The 23,655-nt window shown below is 47.4% G+C and overlaps 1 protein-coding gene across 4 annotated transcripts in view; it reads left to right on the forward strand.

The window, feature by feature from the left end:
- BCAS3 (BCAS3 microtubule associated cell migration factor) overlaps positions 1-23,655 on the forward strand; it is a 3,943,855-nt gene that overhangs the window by 2,718,647 nt on the left and 1,201,553 nt on the right. The gene's annotated exons all lie outside the window — the stretch shown is intronic.

Consider the following 23,655-nt stretch of genomic DNA (forward strand, 5'->3'; position numbering starts at 1 on the left):
ACCCTGCCTTCTGTTATCTCTAGCACAGGCTTGGTTGGCTTACTCCTCTATTAAAGTGCATCTAGCAGCAGTATCACATTACTCCCGTTCTTCTGCCACACCTTCTGTATGGTCTCACAGGCTTATCAAAGAGTTCCTGAAGCGCCTCTTTCATTCTTTACCTCCCACCAAGCCTCCAGACGGCCCTTCAAGCCCATGCATAATTCTTCTCTCAGATTTTCCTCTTGGAAAAAAGCAGCTTTTTTAGTTGCCATCACATCAGCACGTATGGTTAGAAAGATGCAAGCTTTTTTCTGCAAGGCACCCTACCTGATGTTCCACAAGTCCAAGGTTGTTCTATGCACTAATACAACTTTTGTGCCCAAAGTGCCTTTCACGTTCCATCACAATCAGCCGCTGGTTTGGCCTGTGTTCTTCAGAACGCTGGACCCCCGGGCAGAGTTTTCTTTTGCACTCCATAGACGTCGTACAAGCTCCAAAATACTAAATCACTTGCACCAAGTCATTGAGAAAGACCTCTCAGCTCTTTCTGACCTCTGGCCCCACTGGGATTGGCAGGGTGCTCTCAAAACCTTCAATTGCCAAATGGATTTCCTCAAGCGTTTCATTCTGTCACCAGGAATCTGGCAGGCCTCTCTCTGGCAGATCTGGGGCCCATTCAACCAGAGCGGTAGCCGTCACTAGGGCATTACCCTTTGGAGTGCCCCTGTCAGACATTTGCAAGGCCGCGAACTGGAGGTCGGTGTACACGGTTACTAGATTCTTTTTTTTTTTTATAACATGTTTTTATTGAGGTCTCGACAATTGCAGCAGCGCCCAGCAAACACAATATATAGTAGTATGCATAACAATATTGTTGTTAAATACATAAATAACAGTAGTAATTTAAACAGTTGTTTCGATATCAGAAAGCATGTCACAGAGGTATGTCCTGAATGGGCCCCAAATGTCTTTTGGCCTGCTCATGCTCGGTTGGGACAGCACGAATTGTTCCTCGCATTCATTGATGTAGGTTAGTTCACGTAAGAACACGTCCATGGTGGGGGCAGCCGGGCTCTTCCACAACTTCAATATGCATCTTTTAGCTATAACACACGACACATTGAACAATCTTCTACGCTTCTCGGAGCATTTACCTATATCACCAAATAAGTATTTTTGTGGGGTCAGGTGCGGGGGAATCTGTGTGACTTCATTTAGCATTTCCGCTACTTTCTCCCAGAAACGCATCACAACTGGACACTCCCAGTACATATGATAAGACCCCGCTGCCGGGGACCCACATTTGGGACATTTGCCTGGGTCATCTGGTGTGAATGTAGCTATCCTGGCGGGTGTGTAATGCAGTCTGTTGAGGATTTTAAATTGTATTTGTCGAAGCCCGGCATTGAGGGAGACTCGCTTTGTTAGTGCACAGTATCTCGCCCACTTTTCTTCTGGTATTGGCATTTTCATGTCCACTTCCCATTTCTCCCTCACCTGGCTTACCACTGCAGAGTGAGTCTGCATTGCCTTGTAAAGTCTGGAGATTCCCAGCCCACCCCGCACTGTAACCAACTGCACACACGGGTGGGAAGGGGGTTCGTCTGGGAATGACGGCCAGCGACTGTGATATGCTGATCTCATTCGATAGTACTGCAATGTCTTGAGCTGCCCACCTCCCACGCCCCTGGTGAACACCTCCAGGGTCACGAATTTCCCCTCTAGGTACATATCGCCTATTTTCATCTCCCTGCCGGGGTCCCAGGTTTCCTGTATATCGGTATCGAACGTGGGGGGGAGGCCAGGGTATTTCCACAGGGGCACCTCAGGGTTATATGGAGTCTCTATTTTCAGCCTTTTATATATCGCTCCCCAGGCTTTTACTGTGCAACTCACAGGGTCGAACTCGCAGGAGTCTTTATGTCTTGTGTTGAAGATCACTGATCCAATGTTAGTGGGCTCGGTAGTGTATTCCTCTATTTGCGCGTGAGGGGAGTTGTCACAATCATCGTACCAGTACTTTGCAAATTGTGCTTGTGACACAGTATAATAGAGCTCAAAGTCTGGTGCGGCCATTCCCCCCTTCTCGTAGGGTTCTGTCATCTTTTCCCAGCTGATTCTGGCTGTCTTCCCGTCCCACAGAAAGGACACCACCATAGAACGAAGTCTAGAGAAGAACTCTCTCCCTGGCCATATGGGGATGTTTACAAATAGGTATAACAATTTCGGCAGTACGATCATTTTAAGAATGGCAATTCTACCGTGTAGTGAAATTGGGAGACGCCTCCATATCTGTAATTTAACATTAAGTGTGTGTAGCGCCTGATCGTGATTGTCGATGTATAGTGTTTGTTTGTTGCAGGAGACCAGTACCCCGAGGTATCTGATGTGGTGTGCAGACCATTTAAGGCCACAAATATGAGCCGGGCATCTTGTGGAGGGGGTGAGCGGGAACACCTCTGACTTGGAGTTGTTGACCTTGTATCCAGAATATTCTGTAAATTCGTTAATATCTGTCATGATGGGAACAATGTTTTTGTCAGGTTCGCGAACATAGAGTAGCGTATCGTCCGCATATAATGATATTATTTGGGTGGCTCCCTTCAGTGTTATGCCTCTATTATCGTGTCTCAATCGTATCGCCGACGCCATGGGCTCGATTGTTAAGGCAAAAAGTATAGGGGAGAAGGGGCACCCTTGTCTGGTACCCCTGCCTAGTTCAAACAATTGGGACATAGTTCTGTTTGTGTGTACTTTCGCACATGGAGCTGTGTAAAGCAGTTTAACACACCGAATGAAAAATGGGCCAATCCCAAACGCCTCCAACACCGAGAACAGATATTCCCAGGAAACCGAGTCAAACGCTTTCTCAGCGTCCAGGGATATCGCCACCGCTTGTTTGTTCGGGTTGATCTGTGACATTATGCCAAATAGCCTACGCAAATTGAGGGCGGTGGACCGTTGGGGAATGAACCCGCTTTGATCGGCATGTACTAGTGCTGGCGTGATGGGTAGCATACGGTTTGCCAGCACTTTCGCGAAGATTTTGGCGTCCACGTTTATTAGGGACAGGGGCCTGTAGGATGACATGTCTTGAGGCGGGCGGCGGGGCTTGGGCAACACCGTTATTATGGCCTCACGCATTGTTTGTGGTAAGGATTGTTTACCCAGAGCCTCCCCCCACACCTCCAGCAGAACTGGGACCAGTTCTTCCCGGAATTCTTTGTAAAATTCCACTCCCAGGCCATCCGAGCCCGGTGCCTTACCAGACGTGAGCCCCTTGATCGCTTCAGTGAGCTCCTCTGCCGTGACTGGTTGCTCCAGTATGAGCCTGTTTTCTTCTGTGAGTTTAGGGAGATCCAAGGCGGCCAAATAGGCTTTGATCTCATCAGGGGATTTCCTATCTTGGTTCGCGTACAGTGCTTTATAGAACTGTACAAATTCATCATTTATTCCCTGTTCACTTGTTACCATCACGTCTTGCGCCGTGAGTATAGACGCAATCGGGGCCACTTTGTTTTCCTGCTTGACCAGATTGGCCAGCATTTTCCCAGCCTTGTTCCCCTCCCCGTATCTCCGGGCTCTGGAAGGGGCTGCTATATAGTGAACCTCCCTCATTGCCAATTTATCGAATTCCCTAAGAGATTTATGTATTTCAGAGAGGGTATCTCCACCATGTGTTCGGCTATATGTCTCCTCCAATACGGTTAGTTCCCTTTCCACCCTTTCCAGGTCTCGGCGTACCTCTTTCAGTAGGCCCGTTGTTTTGGATATTAGGACCCCTCTTGCCCACACCTTGAATGTTTCCCAGACTGAGGAGATATGGTCCACAGACCCAATGTTGTCTGTGAAGAAGTCGGCAATGTCTGTGTGCAGGCTTTCTACTACGTTTGGATCTTTTAATATACCGGTAGGCATTCTCCACCTCCTGGCCGGCTTAGGGGCACCCCTGATAATAATTTCCATGGTCACTGGGGAATGATCAGACAGTGTACGGGGAAGGATTTCGCAGCTCTGTAAGGCGTGTGAAGTGCCTGAGGGGATAAACCAATAGTCGATGCGTGACTCACTGTCATGCACAGAGGAATAGAACGTGTAACGCTTGCTTGTTGGATACAGCACCCTCCAGGCGTCCAGCAGGGACAGCTGCTGCATTATCTGTTTCAGAGCTAGCGACGTCCTAGATGGTGGTCTAGGTGTCTTGGCTGACCTGTCCAGGGCCTGGTCCAGCACAGCGTTGAAGTCACCTCCCCATATTATGTTTGTTGCCTCATGTTTAGCAAGGATTTCAAATATATGCAAGTAAAAGTCTGGGTCCTCAAGATTAGGGCCATAGGTATTTACCAGGGTTATCTGTTCGCCAGCAATTTCCCCCCAGACCAGTACATATCTACCCATCGAGTCCAACAGGTGGCCTTTTTCAATGAACCCCAGTGATTTGTGAATCAGAATGCTTACCCCCCTGGATTGTGAGGAGTAGTTCGTGGAGAACCGCTGCTTACCCCATTTCGCCAGTATTTGATCATTAACCGTGCTCTGCGCATGCGTTTCCTGTAGCATTAAAATTTGGGGCCCGTGCCTACTGACATAATTGCCTACTTTTCTGGTTTTCATTGGATTGTTTAGGCCTCGGACATTCCATGTCATTAGTTTAACCTTTAACCCATCACCCATTATCTGTGCGTGTGGTTTGTGTTAAGTTTCGACAACCGTTAATGCACATGTATTCAGGACTGGAGCGATGCCAGCACTTGTGAGACCGTTTTCCAACCAAACCACAACCTTCAACTGCCCACATTTCCCTCCCAAACTGAAACTCGTCTGGGCGGTGATCACAACAAAAGAACTTACCCTTTGGCCCTATCCCTCCCACCACCCACATCATCTGCCCCAACTTGACGATGAGCCCAAGTAACTGATTGGAACAATCCTGAGGGTGCATCGTCGCAAAGCAATGCTCAGCCGTCTGGCCGCCCATGCGGGAGACTCTACGGCCCGATTACGTCGGATTTCGGTTCAGTTTAGCTGTGCTGACATTGTAGTGAAAAGAGAAACAAACTGCAACTGGTAGGGGGGAGTCTCATCCATCCACCGGATCGCCTCTACCCTCACCCGGGCAGGGTCTTGCATTCGGGTCTCTTGCGCGGTCTCTTGGGGGCAGTGGGATGGAGGCCTCGACGTATGCCAGTGCCTCTACGGGGTTTTCAAAAAAGTGGGCTCTACCGCCATGTTGAATTCTCATTTTTGCAGGGAATATTAAGGCATAGGGTGTGTTGCGGAGTCGTAGTTGCTTTTTGACCATCTCGTAGGACCTGCGTTGTGCCTGTACATTTGCAGAAAAGTCCGGATATATATGTATTCTGTTGTCTTCATAGTGTAGTGTCCCCTTTTCCCTTGCTGATCGAAGGATCGCATCTCTGTCCCTGTAGTTGAGTAGACGCGCAATGATGGTTCGGGGTGGGGCGCCCGGCTTGGGGGTTGGTGCCAGGGTGCGGTGGGCCCTTTCAACGAGGAAGTGGCCGGACAGGGAATCCTCCCCTAGTACAGATTTCAATAGCTCCTCCACCCTTCTCTCCATGGAGCCCTTGCCAAACGACTCTGCCACTCCAACAATACGGATGTTGTTTCTGCGGGATCTAGATTCGAGATCCTCGCACTTATTCTGCGTCTTGCGGAGTTCTGTCTGGAGTAAGGCTATGTCACGACCATGTTGTGTGAGCACGTCTTCATTTACACCTATCCTGTTTTCTGCCTCCGAGATGCGTGCGCTTTCCTTCTCCATTCGCGCTTTTAAGGAGCCGATCGTCGCCACAATGTCGTCTAATTTCACATTGACCGCCAGGAACCCGTTCTGTACAATTGTAGCCAAGCGGTCCAAGGGGTCCGAGTTTTGAGCATCAGACGCTTGTGTTGCCCCTCCTGGCGTCTCCTGTTGTTGGGAGTTTGTGTAGGAATCCATTGGGCCGGTCTTTCTCACCCCCGTAGTTTTTTTCTCAGTGCGGCCCATTGGGTGGCGTTGCAACTTCTAGGGTGAATTGTGCTCTCCCACGTCTGTATGCTGCCGGCCACCAATGACCACCAGCAGCGGTTCTGTTGCGATGTAGGTTGGGGGGTGGGCACCGGGATATACAATCTCGTCCCCGGGGTGCTGTGGTGGGCCTCCGCGGTCCCCGTATAAAGCAAAGCCTCGGCCTTGAGTATGTCGGGAGTGCAAGAGGTTGGCGTTCAGCCGTTGCCTTGTCTTTACATCGAGGGGATCCAGGTGAACTTCTGGCCTGCAGCTCAACCGGGATGTAATGTAGTGCCCCCACCGTCCACACCGCAGTCCCCGTGTAGGGGCGGATGAGTGTTGGAATTAAGCGGCCTGGCGGGCCTCACTGTTCAAGGTGTATCGCAGCGTGTATGGGAGCACGGGGCTGTCCCTTCGCACGGGTAATCTGTGCGTTTGGTGTCCAGGCAGATTTTGCTGCCGTCCGTAGTACGTACCCCCACAAGACCACAACGGCGGGGAGTGTATGCTCCCGGGGGGGTCCCGTGAATAGGATGTTTATTCCTGGCGCCTGTGTCGTTCGCCCCCGCTCCCGTGGCACGGACGTTCCCTGTGGGGGGGCGCTGGCCCCCTGTCCGTCCACCTCCCCGGTCTGCCCACTTACTTCACCAGCTACGTCCTAGCTGGGCTTTGCCGCGGGCGGGACCGGAATCAGGGGGCTGGTGTCGTCGTCGCAGCGTTTCCTCGCCCGGTCTATCCTGTGGCCTGAAGTCCGGAGCGAGGGGGTCTGCTCTCCCACCGCCGATCGGTCCAGCAGGAGGATGAGTGGTGCGTCGCCGTCCACAGGCAGCGTCCGTGTTCAGGCAGGTTGCTCCTCCCCCACAAGGCCGCTCAGCCGTTTCAAGCCCGGGGCTCGAGTGCGAATCGCCCGGAGCCCACCAGTGGCCAGGCCGCCGCTCTGCAGGCGCTGCCGATACAATCGATGATTGCTCCGCCGTCTCGAGATCCACTCACACAGCCTTTGCAGGATGTCTTCCAAAGGCATTCCCCAGCAATATTCTGCAGTAGCGCGTCGGCCAACGCTAACCTGGAAGGATTTATTAATAAAAAGGATTACGTTCGAGCCGGAGCTCTTCACCTAGGCGGCCATCTTAGCCGTGCGCAACAGCGCCCCCCATACGGTTACTAGATTCTACTGTCTCGACAGGGATTCTGTGGCTGAGTTCAAAGTCGGCCAGGTGGTTCTACGTAACCTGCTTGCATTATGCCAATTTCTCCTGTGGTAAGGGTTTGCATCTGCCCTTTATGGTTATTTGGTACTGCTTTGTAATCTGTTCACAGCTTGTGAATCTATGAAAAGTCCAATACTGGAGAAGGAATAAGTTACTTACCTGTAACTCCTGTTGTCCAGCATTGATATCTTTCATAGATTCACAAGCGACCTTCCCACCTTTCCTGCTTGGCTCTTTTTGGCTCATCCGGCCACTCTACGTGCGCTATTCCAAAATCTGAAGATGGCCTCCAGAAGTGGAGCTAAGGGAGCCTTTCCTATTGGCTGTGGGCAGTATGACCCACAATGTCTACACTAGAGCACTTAAGTCACTGAAGTTTCAGTTTAAGTTTAAACTGCTGTGATGGATCTGATATCACACCCTTCTTATATGATATAAAGAGGGTATTGTCATAAAGGCTCCACAACCTCTGCCCTTTTAATTCCAGATAAAGTAATGTACTGGTGTAATCTTGAGCCTGTTACCCATATATGTAATGCACCAATGAGGAAGAAAAAGAAAGGTCTCATAGGGAGTAATGATAGAATAATTGAGACGAAGAGGCCCTGTTAGGTTGTAAGGAATAAGCATGAGAACCACCTTCCACGTTCTAGTTATCCTGTGGTATACAAAAGCAGTTGAAGGATAAAGAAGGAAAGAGACAAAGACAAAACAGTAGTAGTAGCAGCAGCAGTCAAAATTGGAAGCCCTTACATCTGCTAAGAGGCCGAGAAGCGAAAGACAGGTGGACATACAAACAACTTAGAACAAGACGAACAGCTGTTTAGTCCGGGACCTCTGAGCTGAGCGGAACAGCAGAGGAGGAGCCCAGAAGGCATCAGCTTTCTACAGTGGTGTCATTGCCGATCCCTGAGGGGTACGACCGATTGGGAGAAGACCCATGGAAGCGAGCTTAAGTGGTTGCAAGTCGAATCTCCCGTTGAACCGGGATTACAGGTACCGGTTGGGGGGAGGGGGGGAGACAGGCTTTGGCGACCCAAAAGCTGATTAGTAAGGGTAAATGTAAAGTACCCTAGGGAAAGAACTTGATAATCTAAAGCACAAACACCAATTATAGAAGTAACTGGTAGTTGGGCAGGAAAGTATACCCAGCCTACCAGGAGAGAAGAAATACAAATTAAACACACCTGTACTGTCAAGAGTACTGCTCCTCCTCGTCTTAGTGCTTTCAGAAAGATAGCATTTGGCAGGCCAACATGCCAAGTATGCCTTAATGTTGATGGGAAAACGCTTGAAGAGAATAGTCAAGATAGAGAGAACCGTTCTCTGGGCATAAACAGGAGCTGAATTTGATCAATGAAAGGAGGTCATTTGTCTTGGTCTCAAGTTGACGAAGTGAAACTTTATTTCCTTGGGGGAAATACCAAATGTTGAGACTTTAAGTTGATATCCGTGGAAATTACTCTTTTTTTTTTTAAATGTTTTATTTATAGGCAGAAGTTTACAACAAACACACGTCAGAGCACATTGTATAGTAAATACATTAGCGATATACAGCACACATGGAGAACAGGCAATGCATCAATCAAGGAGAAGACAGGAGCTGCAAGGTGCATGGTATACAAGAATGCATCTAAGAGACCATGGGAGAATTACCACCGGACTCATTTTCAGATAGATTAATAAGATAACTGTTAAAGGCTGACCACACATTCCTGGGGCGAGAGTGTGCTGGGAGCAGGGGCGTTGCTAGGGGGGGGCTAAGGGGGCTATAGCCCCTGATCTTTTGGTTGTAGCCCCGGATAGAATCTCAGGAGCTACAGCCAAAAGACTAGCTAGCCCCCAGTCCCAACAGTTCCAACATCAGCTTAGCCCCGGGTCTTTTCCATACCTAGCAACTCCCCTGGCTGGGACCATTGTCAGGTATTCCTCCTCATAAGTACGGGACCAGGTGGGTGAACTGAGCCATTTCTGAAAGGACAGTGGGAGGGTCTTTTCCAGCACTGCAGCACGCATTTCTTGGCCACCATACATCTTATGTCGAGGAATTTAACCTGGCGCCTGGTGTCATCAGAGTCCCAAACTCCAAACAAGACATTGTTTCCCAAGCCAAATAGGTACATTGCAAAAAACATACAGCAATTTAGGGACCAGAATCATTTTGATAAGGGAAAGTTTCCCAGCAAGTGACAATGGAAGGTAGCACCACCTGACCATTTTGGACTCAGCAAGTCGAGCAACAGCTACATAGTTATCTGCCAGCAAAGTTGATCTAGAAAGGGAAATCTGGAAGCCTAAGTATCTGATACCACCAGGGGACCAGCAAAGTGGATATTCAGAGGCAGGTTGTGATGTATTGGTGGTGAGTGGGAACATTTCCGATTTGGATTGGTTGATTGTAAAGCCAGAGCAGGTGAAATGTGTGTAATATCACGCAGGATGGGGTCAAGGTGGGTAGTGGGATCCCTGATATATAATAGTAAATCATTGGCGTACAAGGATATTATTTCGGGGGGTCCGTCAACCGAACCCTCTGTGGGTATGTCGGGCTCTAACATGGTCTGCCATCGGCTCTATAACAAGTGTGAAGAGTATAGGAGAGAACGGGCAATCTTGGCGGTTACTTCTAAAGAGTGTGAACAGGCAGAGGTCAAAGAATCGACCCGTACCCTGGCCACCGGGTCAGTGTACAATAATTTAATGTATCCAATCATATTGGGACCAATATCCCTAGCCTCCAGAACAGCCACATATATTTCCGCGAGACCATATCGAATGCCTTCTGGGCATCAAGTGTGACAGCAATGGCATTAGAGTCCTGGTCAATTCTGGCCATTACATTAAAGAGCCGTCTGATATTATGGGAAGTGGACCTCCCCGGCACAAACCCCGCCTGGTCTTCATGCACAAAGTGGGTCATGAACGGGAGGAAACGGTTATCTATAAACTTAGCAAAAATCTTGGTGTCAATGTTCATAAGTGAAAGAGGTCTGTATGAGCCACACTCATCGCTTGACTTTGGAGCCGGAGAGAATTGTCATGGGAATCTGGGCGAGGAGGTCTCTCATGTGTTGCTCACTATGCTCCGGGGGCATTGTGTAGAGGTTAGTGTAGAAATCGGTGAAGATCTCTAGTATACGCTGGTCTGACCATTTTGGTGTACCCCCCGACGTCCTTGATGGACACAATCTGGGTATGACCCCACTCCCCTTTTGCTAGCTTGGCCAGTGTTTTCCCAGGCCTGTCCCCCACCCCGTACAGGCGCACGGCTTGCGGACGACTGAAGTAGCGGACCTCCATGGCGGCATGCGTCTCGAAGACACCAAGTTCCTCGTTGATCTGCGCAAGTTTAGCAGGGTTGGCCGCAGTGGCGCAGTCCCGCTCCGGTCACAGAGTTTGGACTCGGAACGAGTAAGGTCATTCCTTATGGTTTTCAACACACCAGCCTCCCTGGAAATAGACATCCTCCTGATATATACCTTGAATGTGTCCCAGCGGACACCAGCGGTAGTGGACTGTAAGGAATTACATTCAAAGAAGGTCACAATGTTAGCCAGTATGTCAGCTTTAAATACAATGTAAAGGAGGGCAGCGGATTTGAAATGCCGGGTGCTACAAGTAGGAACCGGCAATCCAAGCTCCACAGACAGGGTAATGGATGCGTGGTCAGACAGCGTACGGGCTAGTATCTGGGCCTTTCGAACCCTACCAATGAGGCCATTGGACACCAAGAAAAGATCAATTGTGGATGAACTATCGTGCACAGTCGAATAATAGGTGTATTCACGGAGGTGGGGATAGAGAGGCCTCCAGATGTCGCGAACGTCGATCACAGCACAATATGAATGCAATTTGTGTGCCAATCCAGTCCTATCTAAGTCAACATCGAGTATAAGGTTCATGTCACCCCCCAGACTATCTGGACCCCCACATAACCCAGTAAGATAGTGGCCACCATGTCAACGTGGAAATTACTTTTGATTAAACTTTTTGAACTTTACTTTGCTAACCCGAAGAAGTAGTACCCAAGAGAGGAGAATCATTCTTCTGAAGCAAAGACATTGGTACAAATGTTATTCCAGCTATTAGAGTAAGGGTCGGAAATAGGTTTATTTGACACAACGTTGGACTATCCTTGGTTGACAGACATCCTGAAAGAGTCCTTACTTTTGGTTGAGGCATGGAAACCCCTATTAGAGATAGGGTAAGGTAGGGTTTTCTTTTACTTTTATTGAGTTCAATAAAAGTTTAGGCCGACCAACACATCTTACTGCGACAGTCTCCTATCTCCGCACCTTTACACTGCTCTGTGTTACCGAGGATTCCCAGCCTTGTGACAGGGAATATTCACAGCGTGTAAATCTATGAAAGATCCCAATGCTGGAGAACAGGAGGTATAGGTAAGTAACGTATTTCCGGATGGAATTACATCACTAGAAGATAGACAACAAAAGAGAGCAGAAATATGACCTTTCATTGCAAAAATATTCAGATAATGAAGAATTGCACCTAAATCACACTTCTGTTAAGACTTCCGTTTACAAATGTTTTAAAGTGTGATATATAATACATCTTCTGATTAGACTAGGTTAGCCTGGATTGAAGAGGCATCCTGTTACAATTCTTTTTCCAATATCATACCGTTAATAAAAGTAGGAATAGCAATGATGGATTCAATCATTTGGGTTAGAAAAGAAGAGGCAGGAACCATATTTCTAGTTTTTGAGCCCTTAATTTAAAACTGCACATCAATCAAAATTCAGAATTATTTTAATTTCATCTGTATTTGCTAGAAGCCATCACACATTACAGACCCATCTGAGATGTGTGCACGAAAGCCAACCTTTCAGGCTTCCTGTTCTGTACCTTTTCTCCTCTCACACGAGTTATGAACTTTGCTGTCTGCCTAATTTCAACGATCAAGAAGTTGTATACCTCCCTTAATCTTTTCTGACTTTCGCTTCAGGTCTGTATCCATCTCAAGTTTTGCTACATTGAATTAAATCTATTAGCCTAAATCGTTGCAGATATAAGTTGTCCATCTGTACAGGACTTGATGCTCCTTCGTTTGTGGATGGTCTGCATCTTGTAATTTTATGTTGTTAAAGAACGAAAGTTGCAAACGGATCTTTTTTGGACAGTGCACATCAAATAAGGAACACCCTAAATCATCAGTCTCATTCTTGCCTCCGATGTTCTTGTCTTATAGCGAAAGATTTAGCACGGATCTGTTAAACCGAGTTAAGTATACCACTGAAGTCTGCTTATGTAAATCAACCCTTGCTTGTCTACATCTCAATGCGGATCCTTCGCTTTACTCCCCTTTCCCACTGCACCAAATATATTTGCTCCTTCTGTTAATTGAATATTTGCACTAGAAAGCTGTTTGGCAACCTTTGGTTCGGTTATTCCATTTCTTTGCCAAAAAAGAGCGGTTAGGAACTTTTAATTGCATGACAGAATTAACAGAATAGCTGATACTCATTTCAGAAAATTCAGAACTTCAAAAGCCTTTACTGACTGGTGAAATCCTAGCATACATTAATTATTTGGTTCATGTACCTCTTGCACACTGGTGGATAGTATTGTACTTGCCTCTGCAACTTGAAATAAACATGAATTTGGTAAATGTGTCATTTCTCCACCAAATATACTCTATAACTGATTTAGCCTGTAAGTAATCTGTTCTCCGAATGCGTCACTCCTCTCAGCCACGCAGGGCAAAGCTGTGAAGAGCGACACATCCACGCTTTAAGTAATTACACCTCCTTGGCCGCGGTCAACCTTTTCCAACCATTAATAACAAGAGAATTCATGTTAGACCTGCAGTAAAAGAGATTAAACTGTGTACCCAGGCATATGCCTCGCTGCACCTCTAACAGACCTGAAATTCCTACGCTCACTTAAATGCTGTTTATTGAAATGTGATGGTGGTCTTGAGTTAATGTTTAAAGGGAGTTTCAATTGGAAATTCCCATCACGCTTGCTTTTCTGTTAATCAGGGCATGTGTAGAGTGACATATCTTGTTAGACTGTCCTAAACACCAAGAATGTACGAAATTGTTACTTCAAGACTGTGACAACAGAAGTCAGTTTGTATGTTTGCTTTTTCTTTTTCTACCATACCTTATTTTTTGACTGGTAAAGGGAACCTATATTTTTAAATCCACTCCATACCACTCTGGGTGCCTCTCTGTTAATGCTGTGCAGTGGGTCTCAAACTACTTTTATACAGTTATTAGTCTGTCATTACAGAAACCCTGCCTACCCTTCTCTGTGAAGGGGTTTCCCCAGGACCATTTATTAAGAAACCATTTCCTTATGTGTCTTCCCAAGAAAAGTGTTCCACCTTTTTTAGTTCTAGGTGAGAAATGGTTACCTAAACGTTTGCAAGACCAACGACACTCGGTTATCTAAAGTTGAAACATGTCTTCAATGGTAGCCGAGTACCGGTTGTAACTTGGCTGTAGTCTGAACACGCTTACAAGCAGGACATCTTTTATGCTGTGCTCTAACCTCAAAGAGGGAATGCTTGACCTGCCATTGCAAAGGCACCAACGAATTCTCTCCAAGAGCAGACAGGGTGTTAAAACGGTGTTAAAAACTGCTGTCAAAGCAAAGGCCCTTATTGCCATCTCAAGATTGCCACTCGTTCTAAATGACTGACTTGTACCTACCTCGCATAGCCAAGCAGGAGGGGCTGGTTAACTGTTGGGAGACATGTCAAATGCAAGCGAGTCAAAGAGAGACAATTTGGTTCTGACATGAAGGAAGAGAGACATGTATGCCTGCATCACACAGCAAAGGATGAAAACCAAATTCATGTTCTCTGATTTTATTACTTCAGCATGAGTTGTACTTTCTTTATGTTTATGGGAGTTAGGCGGTGTAGCAACTCTAATGAATGTGACCTCGGGTTCTCTATAATTTAAGACTCTGGTAGAAAACATAGTTTTCATTTTTTTGTTGCATCTGTCTTCCCAGTCAGAAGTCATGCAGGCTTTTGTAGTAGTTGTAGACAATGTATCAAGCTGTTCAGGCCAACAGTCTATTCTGCTGTCACAGATTATTCTGATTATCATATGCATTCTCCCCTGCCCCTTGAGAAACATAGCATGCTCTCTCTTAGCAGACTCCAACTTCTTTTTACCCCACTGCTGTTCGCCTGTTCAGTTGCCTGCTCCACAGTACGAGACGGTGCCCTACTAAAAGCATTCGGCTTCCTGGGATTTGGAACATTTTACCTGACATTTTGTTAACCATAGATACCAGTGCCATAACTCTTGTTGCTTAATGTGGTGGGAGTAAAGCACCGGAGGGCGGCGTCTGTACTCCTGCTCTCTATATGGTAGAGGAGAGGCACAGAGGACCCCAGCCAAGATTCTCTATTTGGTAAAATGGGGGCGAGCAATCAATGCCTAGCTCTCAAGAGCTGATGCGGGCTGGTACCCACAAAGGAATGTCCACACACTATATTATTGAAAACACAGTCTTTATATAAATAAGGTTTGAGGTTATATACACAATCACAATAACTCACTTCGTGCTTAGTTAATCTACAATGTTAAATGTATACACACTTCTACGTGGTACCACAATTACTATTGGATTTCATTAAAGTGCATCAACTGTACTTAGTTTAAATGTCACACAAATCAAGTAATAAGGAGAACCAACAATAGACATAGGAGGAAAGCAGTTGGTTGGAACAATAGGCAAAATACTGAGCCCCTACCACCAGGCACAGTCCTGTATGAGGATCCCCTCACCTGGGCAACCTGTAAATGAAGATATATCGTACAAGCCCAGTCCATATACTGTTCACACGAGTCTTATTTCCTGCTAAATGGTTCTACAACCCCAATGTACCTGGAATAGCAGAGTTCGACGTCTGGTCGTCGACGGATCTTTTTTGAGCGGCTACCTTTAAGGCAGGAGCCACGGATCGTCGAGATCCCACAAGGAAAAAGTGTGAACACTGTTGTTGCGGCCATCTGCTTCGGTTCTTGCAGTGCTGGTTGACGATCACCTCGACAACGAGCGTTCGTTGCTGCAAAGAGTCAATGAAGAACTTTGGCCCAGCAAGTGCATCGGGGCATCAGCGTCTAGCGTTGGTGAATGGGACGGGACAGCAGCTGGCTTCAGTAGCTTCGTCTGCATCTCTGAGGTCTTCGGATGGCGGGGAAACCCACCCATGGATTCTCCTTGGTCGTCAACGGTCTTCACTTTCTCTGGCAGGGCGAAAGCAGTCGACAAGGATGAGCAAGGGAGTTCTTGGATCAAATGTCTTAAGCAAAGGGAGCACTGTGCTCTGGTCGGCGATGGTGGACGGCTGTACAGTGCTTCTCTTCATCTCCTCGGCGGTCCACTTCTCCGGTCGGAAGCCTGTCATAGGTCTGTCTACCAGGGAGCTTTGGCAAAGATCTGGTGCACGATGGTCCCTTGTAGCTCGGGAAGAGGTCTCCTAGCCTGGTCCTCTCTTGGATCAGTTCCTTGAAGGCACAGCAACTTTCAGAGTTGCGAAGGACAGCAGCAGCAGTTCTTCCAGTGGGCTTCAAAGTTAAGCATCAGTTTCAACTTCAGCTTCTGAACGGCTTCAGTTTCGATGTCAGTTTCTACATCAGCTTTTGAACAGTGTCAGTTTCGATGTCAGTTTCTACTTCAGCTTCGGAACGATTTGTTGCAGTGAGAGGCCCCAGATATACTGTTGATCTCCCATTCACTCTGCTGGGTCACACTCAGGCAACCAATCACTCAGAAGGGCATTCAGGCAGTCAGGCAGCCAATTGGGCGAACAGTGAATTCAGGCCATTCTTCTCCATCCAGACACTCGCAACACAGAAAGTGGATTCGGACAAGCACTCTGCCATTCAGCACTACACAGTGCATTCATACCAGTTTTGGGCAGGGCTGTGTCAGTCATTGTGTCAAACACCAGATACTAGACACCCATAATACGGAATCCATATTTGTCATACACTCCATTCACCCAGGTCCCACCCCACGGGCGTAACCGCAACATAGTCATTGGAAAGGCTCCAACCAGTCTGGCCTGGACTTCCCCACAACAACATATATGGACCTTCCATCCCTTGAGGTAACTTTCCTTGGTTTTCTGATCATGTTCAAATTAACTGTGTTATTTCATGTACACATTATTTATTTTGGCATCTTTTCTTTTCCCTACTGTGTGGCTTCATTCACCTTTTCCATTTACCTTGCAACTCATCGAAAATTGGTATGTTATTTTTATATTGTTTTCACGCATGGTTATATTTTGTAACACAATCACGATTTTGTTTATGTTTTTCAAAACTTGATGCTTTTGGTATAAATGTTCCACAGTTTGTGTAAATTAGACCTGCCCTGATGAAGGAGCTGTATGCTCCGAAATGCATTGGCACTTTATGTCTATAACAATTATGGGATGAGTTAGCCGCGGCCTCACTAAGATTTTATTAGTGACCAACTTGGAATTTTCTTTTTGATAAACGCATATTACTTTTGGATCCGACTAAGAGATTTATTTGGATGAGTTTCATTCTGTAAATACAGTGAACATTTACTAGTTGACTCTAATTTTGCAAATTGCACTGCCCTTGGTAGGGCTTATACAGAGAGCGGCTGTGTGGCCAGGTTTGTTACCTGGTCTTCTGTATATTTTTGCCTTCCACCCAACAGCCAGTCAGGGGGAAGGGACAGAGTCAGGGCTTTCTGGGACTTGGGGAAAAGTAAGGTAACAGGCAATAGAAAGCAATAGGCCAAAGAGGCCATCTTGTTTCCTATCAGGAATCCCTTGATTCCAATGACGGGGCCTGGGCATCCCAAAATGGAGGACGCTCAGGGCACCTGTCAATTCAGCACGGAGATGCCACCAGCCCGTACCCTGCTCTGCCACACAAAGGTACCCAAAAACATACACTAGGAGTACAGGGTCGTACTCCCACCCATAAGTGCCATAAGGGTATCCCAAAGGTCTGTTAACCAAACCAAATACAGGAAGAACCGCACCTCCAGGAGTCCCACATGAACTCCTGCGCGGAATACAAGACAGAAAATAAATGATAAGGCAATAAAGGACAAGGATATGGAAACCTTGTCCCTCCAATGCATTCCCAGCATCACAGTGGGGCAGGTCTGCACGACTTTAAGGGTGTGTGCCCTCTCTCACGCCTGAAGAACCAAAGGCTCATCAGCCAGAAGCAATGGAATGAGTGCTCACATTATCCTTAGTGATGGCAACTCTAAAGGTTGTTCAGTTGCCACTTGGGCACGCTTTATCATTAAGGAATCCCTCTTCATTCACTCTCCATCTGCCTTTCTCATCCCTTCTTCTACAGATCACAGTTTGTCTCTCAAAGTCTATTCATTCTCCATGTGTCCAAAACTCACAACTTCTCATGAGACAATCTTAATCCATTCCGCACGCTTCTGCGCTTGCTTTTAATCACGGTTCAGGTTATCCCCTCACACCTCTGGAAATGTGTTCACATTTCTTTTTTTGTTTGTATGTCCATGTTGTAGGGCAAATGTTCCCGTTGCTTGGCCCTTTCGCATACAGCCCTTTAGTGCAAGCTGTTTAACTGCGGTATATAAAGAACTCAATTCCGAAAGTGCATTTGTTTCAGTGAAAGCCCATAGGACTCAATGGGAATGGGGAACACCATTAATAACTGTGCAAGTGCTTCCATTATGGCTTGTGTACCGTGGCCGCTGTGTCCGGCAGGGTCTGCCCTGTCGGGCACAGCGTCTCCGGCAGGCAAACGCATAGTGTGCCGGTCCGGAAACAACGGTGGCGGTAGGCTTACCGGCACCGTTGTTTCTGGACTGGCACACTTCATTGCCTGTTACATCCAGCAATATAGTGCGCCCAACCCTGCAAACTTATTATCACCTCTGTTCTATCTGCTACCTCTGTTTGTATCTCTCCTCCGTGTCACCTTTGTACACCTCCATCACTGCTAAATGGTGAACTTGTCTTCCTTTTCACACTTGTTGCGTGCAGATGTTTCAGTTGCTCTCACACCATTGCTTTAAAGAAAGCACTTTACCACTCGGGTCATATGACCACTAGGCAAAGTGGTGATAGTTTGGTATCAAGAAACGACCGAATGCTATGTCAATATTGCCTTGTGCAATCCTAGTAACTGTTAGAAAGCAGATTTAGCTTTTCGGACCAGTGCCTGCCCTATTAAGGTCGCATGTATGAAACAGTAAGAGTTGATGATACAAGGACTGATGAAGCCAGGAATTGCATTTACTGGAGTAAATCACCGAATGTACCCAATGCAGTATATTCTGTTTACTCCATGTGGTAAATATCACGTGCAATCACAACGTATCTTTAGGTCGTATTTAAAAAATAAAATAAAACAGTAATATTTAAAATGCTGCATATTTTCCCCACTACCGACATACTTAAAACAAGCCTCTGGACAAATTCACTGCTGTTGTGTAGAAAGGGGCTTATAAGGAAACCATGACCCACATTCCCATAAACACACTGTTACAGTAACAAAAGGACCCTTATATGGGCCCGGCTGAAGATGTGTGGGGGCCCCTTTCAACATGATGTTTCGGGGATCCCCTTGCTTACAGTGGAAAATAGTCTGAGGGTTCGTACATTATAATGGAGACAAAGAAATACAGCTGAGGGGAAATAGCCGCCACTTATCACGAGATGGCCAGCCAGAACTTGAAACACTAAATATCTACCAAAAAGCTATAAATCCTTCTTTGTCAGCAAGTGGCTGATGTAAAGGACCGTGTGAAGGGCATGGAGTTGATAGTATTTCTGTATACCCGGAGGAAAATGAGGGCCGGAAGGGCTCCAGCAGCCCCAGAACGAAAGTAACATAGAAAGAAATATATTGTTATAATACTGCTGATTTATGGGACAGTTGCTGGGCCCTCCTGCGGCTTGAAGGCCCTTTCAATTGAAAAGGTTGAAAGGCCCATTCCGCAATCTCTGCAGAGAGACAACAGTGAGTATTTAAAGCAATGCAGGCGCACATTGTGGTGAAGAAATACAGAAAACTCTCCTCTTCCAAAGGTAAGATCTGACTTTAGGGCTACTCACCAGCATGATCTGCCATCTCGTGTCCTGTGACTATATCAGTGTCTCTCACGCCCATGCCCACTATCCTCCACATTATCTGCTTAGAGCAGAATGTAGCATACCCGAACTTAAACACGCCCTAACACGCCATGCTTTTTCAGATGATATGGGGATTACAGTCACCGATTCCAACATCATTTGGAGAATCTCACAATTTCGACCTCACCATTGAGAAAAAAGATTGTTGGCAAAGCGAGTATGTGTGTACATGTGTGTAAATCGGGATGGAAATAGGGAGAGGGGGTTGGAAAAGTGGTAGAAGAGGAGAGGTATTGAAGGCGGCAGGTGAGTGTCAATTATTGTTCTCAATAAAGCCAAATGAGATTCAGGATTTTTGCACGTGCTTCACAGCTAGACGATGCACGCAAATATTTATAACCAGGCCTCTGCTTTAATGATTTTACAGTTGATCTCTTAACAGTGTCCAGAAATTCCTATTCTTGCCTTAGTAGAATTACATTATGTGATTTGTTCTGTCTTGGTGAAAGCACATTGCAACCTCTGCACTACATGAATGTGGTCAAACTCTGTTTTTAATACACAATGGAGGTAGTTTCAAGTGTGACGGTCTGGAAATAAAGTGCTGGTAATTCCGTTTACTGGCACCTTTTCCAGACCGTAGTATTCTGAGACATAACGCCAGTCACACTGACGCCGGTAACACTGCACACTGTGCCACTGTCGGGGTCGGACTGGGACAAGAAATAGGCCTGGTCACCCAAAAAAAGTGGCCCACTCCTCACCTCAAAAAAAGTGGCACACCCCTCGCCTCACAACCCTTGACCGCTGATGACATCACCGAAAGTGATGTCATTTGACCCCACCCCAAAGTGACATCCACGGAAGCGATGAAACATTACTTTTCACCCCTTGACAAAACAGGAAGTTGCATCAAATAGCATTGGGGCCTAAGTACACTAAATTACTGTGAATCCAAGCAGACGTCCAAGGCCAAATGATAATGTTATTGTATAGCACTTACGCTTAAGCTCTTTTTTATAGAACAAATATGCATACAATATCCCCAACCTGTGTTGGTACTCATTTATTGACCTATGAAGGATGAAAGGCTTTCTGAAAAAAAAAAAGTCAAGAAAAAAAAACAAAAAATCAAATATTCTTTCTTCCAAACTGGCCCAGGCATGCCCAGAAACCGGCACCCACTCCTCAGGGACGATTTCGGCCCGGCCACTGGCCGAAAGGCAGAGGGGCCAATCCGACCCTGGCCACTGTTGCCGTTAACACAGCCAACGTTATTTGTGGGACTTACCGGGATACGTGCCGGCACACCTGAAATAAGGCATCATTATGAAAATGGATATGCTGGCACCGACATAAACATGCTGTTACTACCAGCAAATCTGTTCCGGAAATACCGCGGGGCAGGCAGAAAACAGGCCCAGTTGGGGAAGAACTGGTCACAGGTGCACCCAATAAGCACAGAAACTGCACAAATGGACCACACCCACACCACAAGACTAACCAACAACACAACAATCCTGCCACTCAAAGTCGTAGCAATGGACCTGGAGGTGCCGCATGCTGGAGTGCAGGTGTATGAACGGGAGCTGCATCAGTGGCAACAGGAGGACAGGGAGCGGAGGAGGAGAAAGATGATGATGAGGAACAATGCCATGCAAATATCAAAGCAGAAGCGTACAGGGAAACCCTGCACATGGGCAACACCCTGGGCCCTGACAAATGCCCAGATACACACTGTGTACCGTTCAAACAGGTAAACTATCCTGGAACTGGTAGAGCTCATCCAGGATGACATTGGGAGCAGCATAGGCATCCAGACAGCCATACCACCCCTCTTGAAGCTGGTGCCAGTCCTGCACTTCTACACAAAGGCACGTTCGAGCACTCTGAGCGAGCTGCATGGCATATAGCAGCCTGCTTTCTCCAGAGTGTTGGTACATGTCCTGGATACCCTCCTGCACCATGTGGCCCAGCACATTACCCACCCAACCACCTTCGAACAGGTCAACGCCACCAAGGCCGGCTTCCTTGAACTGGCAGGTGTACCCAATGTGTTAGCAGCTCTGGACTGCACACATGTCGAGCTGGTAGCCCCCACGCCACAGAGGAGGTGTACAGGAACCATATGCCGTACCATTCACTCAATGTCCAGGTGACCTGTGATGCCGACTTCACCATCACTCACTACTTTGCCCGCTTCCGAGGATCAACCCACGACTCCATGGTCCTGCGGAACAGCACTCTGCCGACGTGAATGGCGCATTAGGAGGGACAGAAGACCCTGGCTATTGGGTGCCTAAATGTACCACCACACACACATTGCTGCATGGGTCAAGGGGTGGGGGGGGTGCTTGGCACCAATGCGTGTCCCACAGCCACCTTGCAAATGCAGGACTATTAACGGCATGCACAATTGAGTGGCCACGACTTACATTGACCACACGAGACATGAGTGGTACAATTGACAACCCATTCCATTTTGAGCATACATGGACAAGCACATGCAATGCACTACAGGTACCAGAATGCAACACAGCCACTTCACCAATGCAAGCATACCTGTACACCATCCCACCTAGGCCCCTGTAACACATGCCCTGATGAGACAAGGTGTATGCATGTGAACACTACGGCTGCATGTGATCCACAGTCACATTCAACACCACTGTCGTGCACCATCACTCACACACAACAAATGTCAATGTCAAAGTGAACACCAATCCATTCAATGCACTGCACAGTTTCCACTGGCATAGACACATTTCGCTCTGTTGGCACGGGTGGGATCGGAAGGGAGAGTGGCACACCGTTCACACTATGCCATGAATGGCTTCCGTGTGTCCAAAGTGGGGACTTCTGTGCACGTGATGTACATGCAAACCAATCACTGTAAAATCTGCATTGCAGGTGCCATGCACTGTGTACAGTCGCAGCTGTGGCAGCGGCACGCCAACCTCCAACCCAGACAATGTAGACGTGCAGGCATATGGGTGACACACAGTAGGGCCAGTCAGTAGCCAGTCCTGTCCTAAACCCATAATCTCATCCTAGGTAACCAAACCCTGCACACACAGCATGTCCAGCAGTGGCTATTACGGGGTGCAGCAGGGCGCCTGAGGCCCCGCTAGTCCTCAGTACCAGATGCATGTACCAGTCACACACACATACATTGTGAAAAGCTCTGGCAAGCCACATACATATCATGGCTCGCCTTATGTCCTAACCCTTGCAGGTGATTCTGGATATCCGCTACTGTTGTGGTTGATGACCCCTCTGAGTGACCCCCAGACACAGCAGGAAGTGGCCTAGAATTGTGCACATGTGCGAACCTGGACGACTACTGAGCAGACCTTCAGACTATTGAAGGCACGTTTTCGATTGCTAAACTAGTCAGGGCGTGTACACATGTACAGGCCAGAGAAGGTGGAGAAGATAGTCCTGACCTGTGCAATCTTGCACAATCTATGCGTCAGACGCAGCATACCCCTGCCCCCGGATTTGGACATGCCACCACCAGAAGGTGAAGATGACGAAGATGGGAGGCAGCTGCAGACATGCACGGACATGTGCGCTTGGATGTCAGTGAGGTGTATGTAACCCGGCAGAAAATAATTGTCAACTTCTTTTGACTACCCATCTACTGCGCACGACCCATGCTCCTCACTGCATATGACATGCAGAACCAATAAATGAGACCACACTAATAAGGAATGTCCAGTCATTGATATGTGTGCATAACAAGATGTATCTACTAGGTGGAACTATGTACAATAAATACCCTGTGCCCCCCTCCCACTCCCTAAACACTCCCTCACCAAACCCCCACGAATCAAAGGTTAATTAATGCTGTGGGTCATAGTCACTTTCTATGATTTTTTATTTTATGTCACAGCCCTTGTCTTGTGTCAGGGACCCTGACAGCCCCTGGGAGCACACCTTGGGCTGCCATGGTGTGAGCTTGATGTGGTGACTGTGGAGGTGGGTCGGATCCCTGGACACCCATGTTGTCCAGGGCCACCTGCAGGGTGTAAGTGAGGGACTCGGCGAGAGCTGAAACATCCTCATTCCTCTCCCGGACCCTCTTCGTTAGGACCACCAGGGCGGAGGTAGTGTGGCCCAGGGCACAGCGCTGTTTGCTGGCCTGCACCCATTCCCGCATCACACGGGACTCTTGTAGCTGCTGTCTGACCATGCCCGCCATCTCTTCATGCCTGACCTCGAGGTAATGTAGCCCATTGAATGCCAGATTGTCAAGCTTCCTGTTCGCTCTGTAGTTTTATTTGTGTTTCATGTTCTCTGACCAGCACCTATCCTGCATGCTTGATTAAACATTCAAGACTAATTTGCATAAT

This window comes from Ambystoma mexicanum, chromosome 9, assembly GCF_040938575.1.
Source record: "Ambystoma mexicanum isolate Mex_15411 chromosome 9, UKY_AmexF1_1, whole genome shotgun sequence".
NCBI classification, from domain to species: domain Eukaryota; kingdom Metazoa; phylum Chordata; class Amphibia; order Caudata; family Ambystomatidae; genus Ambystoma; species Ambystoma mexicanum.